The following is a 17026-nucleotide window of genomic DNA, read 5'->3' as shown; positions in this document are numbered from 1 at the left end:
ACGAGTTCTATAAATGTGCCTCTTAATAAGTTAATAAAACAGCGATATTCTCATTGCCTCTCCATCAAAGTTTCAGGGGAAAAATGAGAACATTAAATGCAGTAGGATAGGGAAGATCTGCTCCATTTGCTCTGCAATGATAATCTTTTACAAAAGAGGATTTTTATTATTAATTCTTTGCCTTCTGGGGATATTATAATTTTCTAGAATGTAGAACTGCCTTAAGCACAGTAATTTGCTGAGCTAGACTGAATCTCAAAATGTTTCAAATGAGCTGATAAACAACTGCATAATTAGCCATTAGTAGATCAAGTCTGTATGTTACTGATATCCAGATGAGCAAACCAATGGATAGGCAAATTGTAGATATAGTTTTAAAAACTAAGAGCCTGTGTTTTATTTTTACATGCTTTGTAACTTGTTCTTTAAAGAATTAAAAACCACATTTCATTTGCCCTTTAAAAAAAGAAATTTAGATTATTCCATCAAATAAATCCTTAGAGACTTAATCATTAAATACATACTGCCATGTATGAATAATGAAGGATTTGTGTGGTGAATGCAACTCATGCTCTAAAAATGACTAGATGGTGGGATTTTTCTTTTCAATTAAAACTTGCCTCAAATCTATTGCTTGCATGGGTAATGCTCTTTCATCCTCCTTCTGAGTTTTGGTTTAAGTCCAAAGTATGAAATACATTTGGCCTTGATTATGAAAATAAAAGGTTTTGCATGTTCAAATAAGAAAAGGAAAATACAGTCAGTTTTTATGCTTAAACACACATACCTTATTCAAGTGGCTGGCATCCAGTCCAAAATGTATCCATGTTACAATTAAACCTCTCTTTCTTCTCATTTTTCAAGAACTTCTCACTGGATCAGAAAACACCTGCGGTGGAATTTGTCATGCAAGTTACAAGCTAGATGTAAGATTTTTGTTTGTTTGTTTTAATATTAAAATCAACTCAGCAGTTTTGAGGACCAAATAAAGAAAAGAGAAAGGTTTAATTTAAACAAGGTTGTACTTTATGCTCTGAACTCGGAGGTCACAAAGCCAGACAGATAAATGTACCAGCAGAAAGAAAAGCAGCAGCAATTTTCCTGAAAATTTATAAATTAGAGAGTTCATATTTTATCTTAAATGGCTTAGGTGTTCTCTTGTTTGGGGGGCAGACCAGGTATAATTTCTTGAGATTCTTTGCAGATCAATTATTCTGATTTTTGTCTATTAGTATTTCAGATGTCAGCGCATAGTAAAATGCTAATTTGAAATTGTGCAATGGGCACAAGACGATGTGTGAGCCTAGCTAGAGAATGGATGTGTCGGCCGGGCGCGGTGGCTCAAGCCTGTAATCCCAGCACTTTGGGAGGCCGAGACGGGTGGATCACGAGGTCAAGAGATCGAGACCATCCTGGCTAACACGGTGAAACCCCGTCTCTACTAAAAAATACAAAAAAAATACTAGCCAGGCAAGGTGGCGGGCGCCTGTAGTCCCAGCTGCTCGGGAGGCTGAGGCAGGAGAATGGCATAAACCCGGGAGGCGGAGCTTGCAGTGAGCTGAGATCCGGCCACTGCACTCTAGCCTGGGTGACAGAGCGAGACTCCGTCTCACAAAAAAAAAAAAAAAAAAAAAAAAAAAAAAAGAGAATGGATGTGTCACTACATTTAAAAAACTATTTTGACCTTTGACAATTTTAACAGCCTCTAAAATCTGTATACTCTTCTTATGCTCCCCATTATCACTGATCCTCCATTTGATGCCAACTGATAACCTTATATAAAATTTTGTTGTTGGGCTCAAGTTCTGCCATTATTACAATGATTATTTATCCAGTCTGATTTCTATTTTAGTCACAGCCTTAATTTATTACAGACCTTGAGTCCCTGTTACTGTTTTTATATTTACATTTATTCAACTAGCCCTTTCATTTTATAAATTGGCATTCATTGTATTTGCATATTTGCACAGTTGCACAAATAGACCATTTATATCCTTTACGTTAGAGGCATAAGGTCATCTAGGTTCTCAATCTAACAAGGAGTGCCAGTTTCTTTTTCCAAAAGTGTGCCGGCTGAACTCAGGTCATGATGAAAAAACAAGACCTTTGATTCATAAGGTATCAGCAATAATTGCTTTGGTGTTTTTTGAAGGCACTGGAAACGTTTTTAAACTATTTTAGAATGTTCTGACTTTGTCAGGAACATTTTGCCTTCATGTATTTGATAGGTAATCTTATCTGTATATTTTGTATCCTTTTGTTCTAAACTCATAAAAATGACACCAGTATTCTACAATGTCCAAGATACCTCGTTAGGATTTTATTAATGAGGCTTTTAAAGGCAATCCCTCCCTAAAAGGGAAATTACATTTGGTTCAGAATAAATGAACTTACACAATTAAAGATCTGAGTTGATTTAAGGCTATGCAGCTGAGAAACTTAAGCAGATTTCAAATTTGGAGCAATATACCGTCATGGCCTCAGAATAAGAATATTATTCCGAATTTGATTATACTTTCACAACATGCAATGCTATATTTTCAGAATTAGGTAAATACAGAAATATGGGTCATTACTGGGTTTCAGTTTTATGCATAAATAAAATGTTAGGGAAAAAGTTTCACTGAATTTTATTTTAATCCTTTGTCACCCCATCTCTCTGACATTATTATAAATCCCACTGACATTATTATAAAGCAAACCACAGTTTTGCTATTAATGAGACACACAAAACAGCTTGTCTGGCATTTGATTCCTATAAAAACTTTGAGGTCAAAAGTTGTTTCTCACAAATGCATACCTGTATTGGATATTGAATACTTGGGCTAGGCTTTTGATCTGGAAGGATTTTGAAAAACCTTTATAATGGACAATGTTTGCATTTTTACATTAAAAGACTCATAAAACCAAATGAAAACACAATTGACAGTACTATAATCAAAGAAGGAAAAAAGACCTCCAACCCTTTAAGTAAGTTGTTTCCTTACAAATGTGGATGGAAAAATACTGCAAAATAAACTACCAAAATCAAAAGTTAACAGATTATGATCATAACTGCCATTTATTTCTGACTTGTATGAGGAAATAAGTAAAAAGTGCAGGCAAAGGAAAATGCAAACCTAAATTCTGATGAACAAATTTCACAGTAGATAATTCTTCTGCTTTTGGATTTTTGCCATCAAAATACAGTTAATAATTAAGAATCAGAGGCCATAAATCACCAAGAAAAATCAATGGACGGCTTCCAGAGAGAAGAGCACATACGGCTATAGACATCCTGGACTGGAAACAACGGAACTTGTGCAAGATACTTACTCCAACAAATAAGTTATTTTTAAAATTTATTTATTTATTTATTTATTTATTTATTTATTTATTTATTCTGAGACACAGTCTCTTGCTCTGTCACCCAGGCTGGAGTACAATGGTGCGATCTCGGCTCACTGCAACCTCCACCTCCCAGGTTCAAGTGATTCTCCTGTCTCAGCCTCCCAAGTAGCTGGTATTGCAGGTGCGAGCTGCCATGCCCATCTAATTTTTTTTTTCTTGTATTTTAGTAGAGACGGGGTTTCACCGTGTTGCCTAGAATGGTCTTGAACTCCTGAGCTCAGGCAATCCACCTGCCTCAGCCTCCCGAAGTGCTAGGATTTTATAGGCGTGAGTCACTGTGCCTGGCCACGAATAAGTTACTAAACAGTGTGTGTGAATTTTGTTTTAATTATTTTACTAAAACCAGCAGTGAGGATAATGATTACTTGCATTTAAGCTTTGCTGCATTAATCCTACAAAAATATTCATGTTGAAGTATGGTGGTTCCATAAAAAATTAAACAGAATTATATGATCTAGCAGTCCTACTTCTGAGTATATAAACAAAAATAACTGAAAGTAGAGACTTCAACAGATATTTATTTTTTTGAATTCAACAAGTATTTATTGAGTGCCTATTATGTGCTAGATATTGAGACACATCAGAGAACAAAACCAAGAGCCCTGCCCTCGTGGGGCTTACAGTCTAGCACTTACTGCCAGTCCACCTGCAGGCTACCTGGATCCCAGGGCAAGTCACCGCCCCTGTGTGCCTCGGTCCTCAGCTGCCCAATGGGAGAATAAGCAGACCTGGCTCAGACGTGGATCACGTGCCTGGTGTACTGCAGATGTCAAACTGGATTCCCCACAACTCACCACCCAGACAGTAGATAGGGCTGTGACTTTTTTTTTTTTTTTTGAGACGGAGTCTCGCTCTGTTGCCCAGACTGGAGTGCAGTGGTGCGATCTCGGCTCACTGCAAGCTCCGCCTCCCGGGTTCCAGCCATTCTCCTGCCTCAGCCTCCCGAGTGGAGTAGCTGGGACTACAGGAGCCCGCCACCACGCCCTGCTAATTTTTTTTTTGTATTTTTAGTAGATTCGGGGTTTCACTGTGTTAGCCAGGATGGTCTCGATCTCCTGACCTTGTGATCCACCCACCTCGGTCTCCCAAAGTGCCCGGACTACAGGCTTGAGCCACCGCGCCCGGCCGGAAGTTGATTTTCAATGATAAGGTACAATGGAGGGAGGGCAGAGAACTGTCTGGGGTGCTGTGGTGGTGGTGGGCTGGCTACACAAAGTGATGCTGCTGCTGCTGCCCCTTGGCGGCCACCTTGCTGGTGAGGTCCTTGGCCTTCTCTGCAGCTGCCAGTGCCGTCTCCTTTGCATTCTCCTTGTCTTCCTTGGCTGTCTCAACAAGTGTTTTGAAAGGGGCCTCGCCTTGCAGCTTCGCCAAGGTATGTTCAAAACCCTTCATGGTCTTGGTCACGTTGCTTTTTAATTGGGCAAGACCAAATTCCCGGACAGCTCTGAGGACACCAAATAAGCTAGAGGAGACCCTCGCTTCCCGGCAGATTTCGGTCCAGCCACTGTTGACAGAGTTCACAGTCAACTCATCGTTCCTCCACCACCATCGGCCAGGCGTGGTTGATGTTTCAGGTGAAGGTGGTCACGCTCTGATTCTGTGGGTCCACAACAGAGTCCTCCAGTATGTATGTCCACCGAGTGAGCAACACTGGCAGGAAACAGCCACTCAGCCCAGCGGGGCATCCTCTCGGTCTCGGTCAGGAGTCGCGGGGACAGCAGTTTCTGGCCAGGGGTCACCTCCCGGTGTACTATGTCTTCCGTCAAGATATGTTTGCCACAGAGATTCGGGTACCGCTGCCCTAAGGCGGCGAACACTTGGTCCCAGGAACTCCGGAGCACGCTCTGGCCCAGGAAATACTTCACCATCGTCGCGGCCGGAGCGGGCTCAGCACCCGCTCAGCATCAGGGCTGTGGAGCCTGGGAAGCACGCGGGGGCCGGGCCGGGGCTCGGTGCACACCCACCGCCAGGTGCTTAGCTTAGTCACCACCGCACCGCGCCTGAGCAGCTGCCGCTGCCGCTACCATGAGTTCAGATATTTTATTTTATTTTTCTGGACAGTAGACTGGATTCAAATGAACAGATATTTGTACATCAATAGTAAGATTATTCACAATAGCCAAAAGATAGAAATAACCCAAATTTAATTGGCAGATGAAAGGATAACCAAAATGTGGTATATACACACAATGGAATCTCATTCACCCTTAAAAAGGAATAAAATTCTAATTCATGCAATAATAACCTTAAAGACATTATGCTAAATAAAATATACCCCACACAAAATGAGGAATATTGTATGATTCCTCTTATATGAGGTATGTAGAGTTGCCAAATTCATAGACAGCCAGTGGAATAGTGGTTATCAGGAGCCGAGGGGAGGGGAGGACTTGGAGTTACTGTTCAGTGGGTACAGAGTTTCAGTTTGGGATGATGAAAAACTTCTGGAGAACGGATAGCAGTGATGGCTGCACTACAACATGAGTGCACTTAATGCCAGTGAATTATACACTTAAAAATGACTAAAGTTGGCTGGGTGCAGTGGCTCACACCTGTAATCCCAGCACTTTTGGAGGCCGAGGTGGGCGGATCACGAGGTCAGGAGTTCGAGACCAGCCTGGCCAACATGGTGAAACCCCGTCTCTACTAAAAATACAAAAAAATTTAGCCAGGCATGGTGGTGGGCGCCTGTAATTCCCGCTACTCAGGAGGCTGAGGCAGGAGAATCGCTTGAAACTGGAAGGTGGAGGTTGCAGTGAGCGGAGATCACGCCATTGCACTCCAGCCTGGGCAACAAGAGCGAAACTCCGTCTCAGAAGAAAAAAAAAAAAAAAAGACTAAAGTTGGCCAGGCGCGGTGGCTCACGCTTGTAATCCCAGCACTTTGGGAGGCTGAGGCGGGCAGATCATGAGGTCAGGAGATTGAGACCATCCTGGCTAACACAGTGAAACTCCATCTCTACTAAAAATACAAAAAATTAGCCGGGAGTGGTGGCAGGCGCCTGTAATCCCAGCTACTCGGGAGGCTGAGGCAGAAGAATCGTTTGAACCAGGGAGGCAGAGGTTGCAGTGAACCGAGATCCCGTCACTGCACTCCAGCCTGGGTGACAGATAAGACTCCATCTGAACCAAAAAAAAAAAAAAAAAAAAAAAAAAAAAAAGACTAAAGTTATACGTTTTATTTTATTTTACCACAGTGAAAAATCACAAAAAAATTCACACTGGGTAACAAAAATTATTTAATATTCAAGCTTTTTAAACAGTGTGGTAGAACGCTGACATTTACAAAGCTTTGGAGATCTTTGTGAATCCCCAATTTTATAGGTATGAAAGTGTTCTGACTTTATTCTAACTTCCAGCTTTCTCTCCCTTAATAGTTCTTTCTCATACATATCCTCCCAACACAAAAAACAAATTCAGTGTCCATTGACTTTTCTTTTCCACAGTATGCATTTATTGCATTGTTAGGGACACGAGAATTTTCCCCCTGAAATGGTTTTCTTTTGCTTTGCCTAGAAAGTTCTGTGAATTCTTTCATGTTACACATCTGATCTGCCATCAAATTCAACATGCCACTATTTAATCTACTGAAAATTTCTATTTTCAGGCTAAAACAGATAATTTCTCTGAATTATTTTCCTTCCTCTTTATTTCTATCAAGAGCTCTAACAGTTGGCTTTCTTCTTTGAGCCAATTTTTGCCCATAAACCATCATGACAGTTACTATGAGAAACAAATAAAAAACAAAGATGAATAGTAATGAAAGTGCTAGATGATAAGATATGAATACTGGACAGTCAGTTAGGTTCACTGGCTGGTTAAATCATGCTTCTTGAAAGTATCTGTGATTCTAACTCTTGCTTCAGGAAAATTACAAATCAGCACCTATATGGGTTCATATTTGCAAAGTTCTAAGAACAGTATCTGACACATAGTAAATACATAATTTTAAATACAAAATACATGTTAGGGGTCTTTAGCAAATCAGAATCAATATACAAAGATCATCAGACCTAAAAAATACCAAAGCTGAGTTTATTGCTGGACAGACATGGAGGAGCTACATCGCTAAGATGCAAGTTAGGGGGTCTTCCCAACCAGGAATTGAAAGGCTAGATGTAGAGTAAAAAGAGAGAGTATAGCAAATAGGGAAAGATTTTGAGTTCACGTTTCTGATTGACCCATGAGGTGGATTGTTAACTCTTCTTATGATTGATATATTCAGGTTCCATGGCACCCATACTGAGAAAACTGGTTTCAAGTGAGTCTGGGTGGGCTGCGTAAGATTCAGGGGACCTAGGTTTATTCCACGGACGTCTTCAGCATATGAACATGCTTGAAATTTAGTGAGCGTTTTATAACTGAAGTGTCCCGACAAATGTAAAAATCATTAACATTTATGATTGCTGAGAATCTATGCATTTTTCCAATAAAAATACTGATAGGATAACAGTGAGAAAGTGGCTAGGGATGTACACATGCTCTGAAAAATGATATGAGGAGTTTTGAAAAGTTTTCCACAGGAGTTTCTGAAGTCAGCTCTATCTTTTGATGAACCCACATAGTTAAGGAGTTCCCTGGTAAGAGAAGCCATGAGCACTTAGGAAGAGTAGAATTTACTCAGTGGGCTAACCCTATTTAATTGAAATTGCAACAATGTTATGAGGATTTAGTAATATTTCTCTATCATCCTAGAACACCAGATAGAAAGTTTCAGTGTTTCATTCTGCAATGTACAGGAATTTTTGTGTGTGTGTCAACATTCCCCAGCTTTACTTCAGGTCCCTGAGCTAGTACCTGTCTAGAATACATGCTCAGTAAATACTAGTTGAATGAATACATCAATATATGAACAAACTGACATTTCTCTTTCCTTTAGTCACCTACAAATAGTAAGGAGGAGCTGACCTACTTGTTCCTTTTGGAATGGCACCAAAAATCTAGTTTTCTTCTGAGTGGAATGACCAGTTTCCTAGAGGAAAGCTCCACAATCAGACAAGCCACAAAATAGAAACTGATTTAAACTGGAGATTTAGGGGGAGAAAACACCAAAAGTTGAAATGATGGCATTAAAAAAATAACTTTATTAGAAAGGTAAGACGTGTCTTCTAGAAGGAAGGCTTCCATAGAAACAAAAAATGAATCTACTGTTTTACCAGTAGATTCTCATAAAAGATAGATTTAAAAATTATGTTTAGAAAAATAATGAGTAAGACTATAGAGATGAAAACATTGCATTTTATATATTTAATTTAAACATTTTAAAAGAGTGAATTAAGGCATTATTTTCCCATTAAAGAATGTTTCCATTTTAAGTTTGGGGGAATAGCAGGTTTTTCTTGTCACATGGTAAGTGATTCTTATGCTATAGCCATTAGAGATTCCCCCATCATCCCTGAGTGGGTAATTATTACTTGAAATAGCTCTTTCAGAGTGATTATTATAAAATATACCTGTCTTCTGTTGATCTACTGCTTTATTTATCTCATGTTAAAAGATCTTTAGAAACCTTTCTATCATTAATGGACAAATTCCCTTTTACAGATACATCCATTAGTTGCTAGGAATAATTGTGATCCGATTAAAGTATAACCAGTTAAGACAAATTCACACATTAAATGCTCAGTACTGTACATTGTTAAAGACTTAAATCTCCAGACCCAGTTTTTTTTTTTTTCTTGATAGAGGATGATAAATGAGACCTCAAATAGTGGATGGATCTTCTCCTGTCTAGACTGGAGGAAAAAAGATCTGAAAAGTAAGCATATTGCTTGAAAAATCCTTCCAGAAGGGTGTTCAAGGATCACTGTAGATGTTATGAAATAACAAAGTATTACAGATCTCTTCGAGATGGAGGGAAACTCATTAAAAAGAAAAACAGAAAGAGTAGATCTCAAATGGGTATTTAAGGAAATAAACATGACAAACTATTTCTTATATCTATGAGGTGATTCTCAGAAAGATTTAAAGCTAATTTGTTATTGTCATCATAACTATTTCCATGCAATTAAGATCATAAATAGAATTTGTTTTCACAAGGGGCAGTACTGGAGAGGCAGAAAGAGAAACATGCCAATATTTAGCAAAATTTATGCATTAGATTGTAAGCACCTTGAAGGTAGGGGCCTAATTAATTTCACTCCTCATCCTCAGAGCCTAAAGTTGATTCTGACAAATGTTATTACTCAATAAATGCTTGCTGAATTAATAATTTAAATTAGCACATGACAGTTTTCCTAATCTCAGTGGAGAATCCACAATCTACAAATGTGCTAAATTACAAATGTGCTTAAAATACATGTCTCCACAGAAAAAGATACCATGGATGGTGCTGGGGTTGGAAAATCAGCACATGAAAGTCATTTAATCCACAATGTAGCAGAAACATTACATATTTGAAATGAACAAGTAGCAGGAAAATAATACTGCAGCAATAAAACCAAAGAGAAAAATCATAAAATTAAATAAAAAGTTAAATTTTTCTTGTCTCTCTGTGCTTGAAGAGAAGTAGATTTAAGTATAAGAAGATGAAGAGATGTATAGAAATTGTCATGGAGAGACTTATATTCTCAAGGAATTTTAGAAGCTGATGGCTCTTAAAAATTATGTAGAATTTCCCTTCAAAACATAACCCTACTTATTCATGATAAAAGTCTTTGATAATACTATTTTAATGCTTATCAGTCAAGATTAAAATGATTTTTTAAAACTCAAAAGTGGAATGGTGAGAAAGGAAAAGAAACAAGTGAAGAAAAATCAAGTAACCCAACAACAAAGATGAAAATAGTATAAAACGTATTAATCTAGTACTCCCTGGGCTCCAGACACTGAGGATAGATACAAAAGTGGATAAAAACAGTCCCTGCCCTCAGTAAGGGAAGTCAAACTCATAAAAAACTAAGTGTTAAGTCATTATAAAAACTACAAAAGAGGTAATTGGGGTACAATAGGGCCAACAAGAAGGTGGCCAGAGCCTCCTGAGACCGTTGGTGAACCAGGCTTGCGGTGAATCTTAACAGAGGAGGAGTTTCTTTGCCGGCAGATAGAGTAAGAGCAATTCAGGCTCAGGGAACAGAGTGCGCCGAGGAAAGTGTGTGAAGTGCAGAGGCCGAGTGGAAGGGAGGTGATGCACTGGGACATGGGAATGGAGGGGCAGGCCAGGGCTGGAGCAAGAAAGGGTTCTGTGGTCCCCATGGGAAGCAGCCTGTCTTAAGTCTACAGACCCCTGGAAACTTAGGGGCTTTTAAGCATGGAAATGACATGACGAAGTGGACATCTTAGAAAGGTCACTCTGATGGCATTATGGAGGATAAATGGTAGCAGAGAAATCTGTTGAAAAACGTCAAGGGAATGAAAACTGGGAGTGAATAGCAGAGCTAATTATAGAGAGAACCAGGAAAGCCACTTGGTCTGTATTCATCCTCGTAAAGAGCCTCAAATTTAGATTCTTGACGTTATCTTCTACTGAGGTTATCTACACTGTCATTAGAATTCATTGTTAGGATGGAACATTTAAAATATGCTAAAAATGTTGTAACCTTGCTTTTATATGTCTTTAATTTTTAATACACTGAGAGCCTTGATAATAAAAAGGATCCAACCATGGGGAGGAAATCTCCATCTGAGAAAACTATTATCTTGCTGTGCCAGGTTTGTGCTTAGCCTTCTTCTCAAGACAGAAAATGGCAGGACTAGAGAAGAGATGACAGCTAGAAAGTTTCCATAACTGGAATCAGTTGAGGTTTTTGCAGTTGGGTGAAGAGAGTGTGCATCTCTTTCCTTACAAGTTTTTGATGTTTGTAAGATGGGTGTTCATAGCTTTGGAGCGCCTGAACTGTTATTAAATAATTCTCTCTTTACCTACTTACAATATAGAGGAAGGTGCAGAATTGGAAATATTTAGTAAAAGTATTATGCTTCTCTAAATTACTCTCAATTTTCCTGACATAGAAGATTAACTTTGAGAAATGACCCAGGGTTAATTGTTTTTAAACTAAATTATTGAAAGTGGCTCTTTTCTCTCATATTTATGTCTCTGGTACTCTACTTTTTAAGACCTTATGAAAAGCATTATAATCATCTGCAAAAAAATCATCATTTTGTGGTGGTTGATTACAAAACATGAAACTTAATTTTTGCTTTTTAAACATATTGCATAGCTATTATTGAAAGGAAGACTAGATATGCAGCCAAGTTAGTTAGGGGCTATTTATTTCCAGGTAATCACAGCACAATCACCCTGATGAATAAAGTAAATAACAATACAGCAGATTTAAAGGGAGCTGAATTTTGAAGTTTTTAAAAAAGCATTCATTCATTAAATGCAATTGGTTATTAGCCCTTTGCTAAACGATTAACATATGTCTAAACTTAATAATTATCTATCACTCACAAAGGGTCTGTACATCATATACCTACAAAAATAAAAACACACCTTCAGGACAAAGTGGCATAATTGTAAGGCCAAACTTGATTGAAACAAAATCTGTATGAATTCAGACTGTAAATAAATCTAAATTATTCCTTCTGAGTTCAGTTGTCCTTGACATGTAGAAAAACCAGGAAAATATATCTCTTTTCAGAAAGAAAACAATTTTTTTCTTTTGGTGGATGACTAGATCTTTATCCATGTAGGAGAAAGCAATAAAGATGATAGAAGTATTACACTATTAAGATGAACAGAGAGGGTCTTCATATTTCTAAAGTTAGCCATCTCGTACAAGCCAAGGACACAGAAAAGCTTTCTCTTTTGGAGTATTTGAGTCAATGTGTATATCCAATGCTCTGATCCTCCTGCTAGGGATGTCTTCTTTCCTCTTCCTCTGCACTGGACAGTCCCTAAACAGCTTGGGCACTGAGGGCACCACGCAAAAGAAGGCACTGGTAGTATGCTAATTAGTGATCTGAGACCTGAGAGAATCTAAGCGTCTTTGAGAGAAGTCAGTTTACGGGGTCAAGCTTATCATAGTTCTGGTAGTTGGCACTGAAACGTGATCATCTTATGCAGATACAAAGTTGTACACAACTACTTTTTGGCTGAAAAGGTAAGGAACTTTCAAGATCCTTAATATTTGAATTGGGATTTGTTCAATACTAATTATTAGCATGCTTTAGAAAGTTCAAACTGTTTCCCTCATCAGGTATCAGTTTCCTGACCTAGAATTCCTATAAGGAAGATGGCCTAGAACAGTCATCTGTGAGGCAAATTCTGGTCCTCTTTTATGTTTAAATATGTTCTCTTCCTTACTGTTTTGATCTCATCAGACATTTTCTTTGCGGGGGCGAGGGTAATGGTGAGGGAATTGTTCCTGTCAAGTATGCTGCCTTACTTCGCTTTTTTTTTTTTTTTTTTTGCAAGATAGACTCATAGCTTCCTTGACAGGAACAATGAAGTAATTAGTATTGTACCTCCCACTTAATTAATGTGTGACCCAAATTTTGTGGCATAAGTTTTCAATGCGTAGTTTCATTTTTTTTCTGCTCTTTTAAAAAATTGGGGTCAACATGACTTCTTGTTCAAGTAGGGAGAAAACAGAAAGGCCCAGTCTGCAGAACTCTTCACACAGAATCTTCTAATACAGTCCCTTTAACTTTGCACTACACTCAAATAAAAAATCAGGGCTTCCAAAATGGTTGCTGTGGAGCAGGCAGTCTCCCAAGTGTAGTTGTAGGCATGTTCTAATACTCACTTCTACCCGCGGGCCTCTCTTCTCTGACTTCTTTTCTCATATGACAGTGGTTAACGGAAAACTGACAAGAAGAATTTGGGGTTTATGATGAAAATTCTGTAAGAATTCATGGCGGGAAGGGATAGTTTACTTTTGGGTATTCAACTCCCTAGGTATTCTAAATGTTAGGTTTCCCATAACACAAAGGCACAGAGGCTCACATGTGCCCAAAGTAGTGCCATGTTTAAAGATTTCTTCTCATGAGTAGCATTTACTGGCCTCAGCCCATCTTTACATTAAAAAAACATCTGCTAAGTATGGATTCTATATTCTAAAGCCTAAGAATTATAAATAAAATCTGAACCATGGAAAACTGAACAACTTTCTAAGATGTTTACCAGAGACATGTGCATTCAGATCTTTCCTCAAATTAGATCTCTGGCATTCCTTTCTTGCTTTCTAGCATTGCTCCAATGCCATATCTGTTTCATGGCTGGGAGGAAGCCAATTTTAAGGATCTATTGCACAAAGAACTATTTACTGAGACATATGGAATGCGTTCACTACAAAATAAACAGGAGTAACATGCCTTTAATATAGATTTTGACAATAAGAAATGAGACTAATTTGTCTTTGCACCCTCATGCTCTAGAATACAGTGGCAATATCTTTGCTATTTATTATGGTGCAGCAACGTCCATGGTTTTGGAGGCACATACTTTTCTTAGCTTAGTCTCACTCTTCACCTTTACATACCCTTCGCATTGTCTTCCAAAAGGTGAAAATCTATTACCTTATAAGTTTTTACAATGAGAAGACCTTTTCATACTAATGCACAAATTTCCTATGCTCTACCAATGGTGGCATTATTTTCTCTGCCTGCCAGATTGAAAACTTAGTCATTTTGACTCTTTTCTGTACATCATAAAATTCTGGCAAGTTCTCGAGTCTCTCAAATATAGATCCCACTTTAGTACTTCCATCATTTTTCCTCCTGTAGGACAGTCATTCTCAAACTTTAGTTTGCAGATAAGGACCTGGGAAACTCATGACATACAGATTCTTGTCCCAGTCTTAGATTATTTAGTAGGTCTTAGGAAAGGCACAGGAAACTGAATTTTAATAAGTCACTTAAATACAATTCTAGATTCTAGGTTTTCTTAAATTCTAGATTTTGAAAAGTCTATTCTACAGTCTCCTTATCTCTGTTGTATCTTTCAAATGGTTTTCCAAAAAAAGCATCTTACAGATTATATCATGCTTATTCACTCATTTATGCCTTCAACTATTTGTTAAACACCTTCTGTGTTTCAGTACTTTCCTAGGTATCGCATTCATAATAGTGACTGAAACAAACATCCCTGACCTTCTAGAGTTCATAGTCTGTGTTTCCCCAGGTTTAGGAAGAGGCTTCTATCACTTATCAGATGAGATCTACGTTCTCAGTCTGATGTTGAAGATCTTACTAACTTGTCTCTTACTACCTTTCAACAAGGATGTTCCTCTCTAGTCAGGTCATTTTCTCTTACTGTTTTGTAGCCTTTCTGTCCCCATACACAGTCAGTCTACCTCTGGTCTTTGGTCTTATTATTCTCCATCAGAAATATTGTCCACTATTGTGGACAGGGAATAAAGTTGAGAAAGCAAGATTCATTTATTCAATTAAACACATATTTATTGAGAGCCAAACACTATTCTAGATATAAGGAAATTCAGCACCAAACAAGACAGAAAATAACCATACAACAAAAAGCTCCCGGAAATATCAGATAAATGCAATATGGGGTGTGACAGTGATAGTGACCCAGAAGCTACTTCATATAGGGTAGTTAGGTATCCTTGAATGACAAAGATAGTGGCTATGCCAAGAATGGATGCTGGTGAGAATGTCAAGGAAGGGCAACCCTTGTATGTTGTTGGTGAGAATATAATTTAGCACAGTCATTAGGGAGAACAGTAGGAAGCTAAAAACAGAACTGTATTGGTGAGAATAGAATTTAGCACAGTCATTAGGGAGAGCAGTAGGAAGCTAAAAATAGAACTATCATATGATCCAGCAACCCCATCTGTTGAGTATATATCTAAAAGAAAGAAAATCACCATATCGAAGAGATATCTGCACTCTCATTTTTATTACAGCACTATTCACAATAGCCAAGGTGGAATCAATCTAAGTGTCCATCAATGGATGAACAGACAAAGAAAATGTGATATGGATATACAATGGAATATTATTCAGCCATGAAAGATAATGGAATTCTGTCATTTACAACAACATGATTGCAACTAGAGGCCATTACGTTAAGTGAAATAAGCCAGGCACAGAAAAACGAATATTCCATGTTCTCACTCATGTGTGGGAGCTAAAAAAAAAGTTGACTAATGGAAATAGAGAATAGAATGGTGGTTACCAGAGGCTAAGAGAGTAGTAGGGACAGGGAGATAGAAAGGGGATCGCTAATAGGTACAAAAATATAGTGAGATACAAGGATGTAGTGTTTGGTACCACAATAAGGCAACTACAGTTAACAATAATTTATTGTATCTTTCAAAATAACTAGAAGAGTGGAATTGGAATGTTCCTAACACACACACAGACACACACACGCACACACACAGACAAATAAATGCTTGAGGTGATGGCTATCCCAATTACTCTGATTTGATTATTACACATTGTATGATTGTATCAAAATATCACATGTATCTCATAAATATGTACAACTAATATGGATCCATAATAATAATAAAAGATAAAGAAGTAATGTAAATGTAAATAAATGTCAAAAAAGAATTTGCATGTTTTCAATCTTTTCTTCCAAAATATTTTAAATTATTTATTAAAATTACAGGGCAAAATACAAAATACATTTTAAAAACACAGTGGCCATGCAAACTTCAGGGGAAGAGCATTATAGGCAGAAGGAATAGCTAGTGCTAAGACTTTCAGATGAAAATGTTTGTAAGAGGAATATGAAGAAAGCCAGTGTGGCTGGTGCACAGCGAGAGATGATAAGGCAGTAAAGGCTAGGATCAAAGAACTCCACATAGGCCAGATGACACAGGGGCAAGAGTATGGATTTTATTCTAAGTGGAATAAAATGCCACGGGAGGCTTTTAAGCAGGGGAGCGATGTGATCTGATTTATGTTTTAGCAAATCTCGCTTTGGCTTCTGTGTGGAAACTATAGACAAGCAAGAAAAAACCAAACAGAGATTTCTGTGGCAGCCCAGCTGAATGATAATGGTGGTGTGGGTAGGCAGTGGTATGAATGGGCTGAAATGTATAGACTAGCAGATGTTATGGAAGCAGTGTCAAGGGGCTTGGTGATGGATGGGATGTAGTGGGTCAAAGAGAGGACTCAAAGGTAATTCTGAAATTTTTCACTTGAGTAATTGACTGGGTGGTCACATCCTTCACTGATCTAGGGAAGACTGGAGAAGGTACAGACTGGGGTAAGAGGGTGAAATCAAAAGTCTAAATGGTGGATGATGTGGCTGAATATATAGCTGCTGGAGTCAGACTGCCAAAGGCTTCCAAGAAGAAAAAAACAGTGGCAGCCCCTATTACTATTAAGATTATCTAACAGGATATCTGATAAAAATTATATATTGTAGCATTTTCAGAGCTTGAAATACTGGTTCATAAAAATGGGGACATTTTACTCAGTTACGAGTTCTATTGCCAATGGGCAGTATCTCAGAAACAGGATGTCTGTAAAGAGGATCTTTGTTGTGACAAGGAAGAAAAACTGTTGCTCTTTGTGAGAAAATGTTTCCAGTTTACAATTAATTTTATTTTTCTGACTGAATTTCTTTTCCAATTCCACAAGCCTGGTTAATAAGAACCCTCCATGTATAATTTAGGAAATCTAGACAGGGAAAATCATCAAAGAGAATGCAAGTGATGAAGAAAATCAATGTGCTTACCCACTCTGTGTGTTCACTTATCCTTCATTTTCCACTTCTT

The 17026-nt window shown here is 38.1% G+C and overlaps 1 long non-coding RNA gene and 1 pseudogene across 1 annotated transcript in view; both read right to left on the bottom strand.

Moving 5' to 3' along the window:
• Positions 1 to 17026, bottom strand: part of LOC105492846 (uncharacterized) — a 138380-nt gene that overhangs the window by 18059 nt on the left and 103295 nt on the right. Inside the window, exon 5 of the long non-coding RNA XR_011606182.1 lies at positions 788 to 889. This is a non-coding gene — a long non-coding RNA (uncharacterized lncRNA). The remainder of the gene's footprint in view (positions 1 to 787; positions 890 to 17026) is intronic.
• Positions 896 to 16966, bottom strand: LOC139355475 (PRELI domain-containing protein 1, mitochondrial pseudogene; annotated as a pseudogene).

This window comes from Macaca nemestrina, chromosome 7, assembly GCF_043159975.1.
Source record: "Macaca nemestrina isolate mMacNem1 chromosome 7, mMacNem.hap1, whole genome shotgun sequence".
In the NCBI taxonomy this organism is placed as follows: Eukaryota; Metazoa; Chordata; class Mammalia; order Primates; family Cercopithecidae; genus Macaca; species Macaca nemestrina.
Note: the sequence above shows the minus strand (reverse complement) of the source record. Positions and strands in the feature narration are given on the sequence as shown.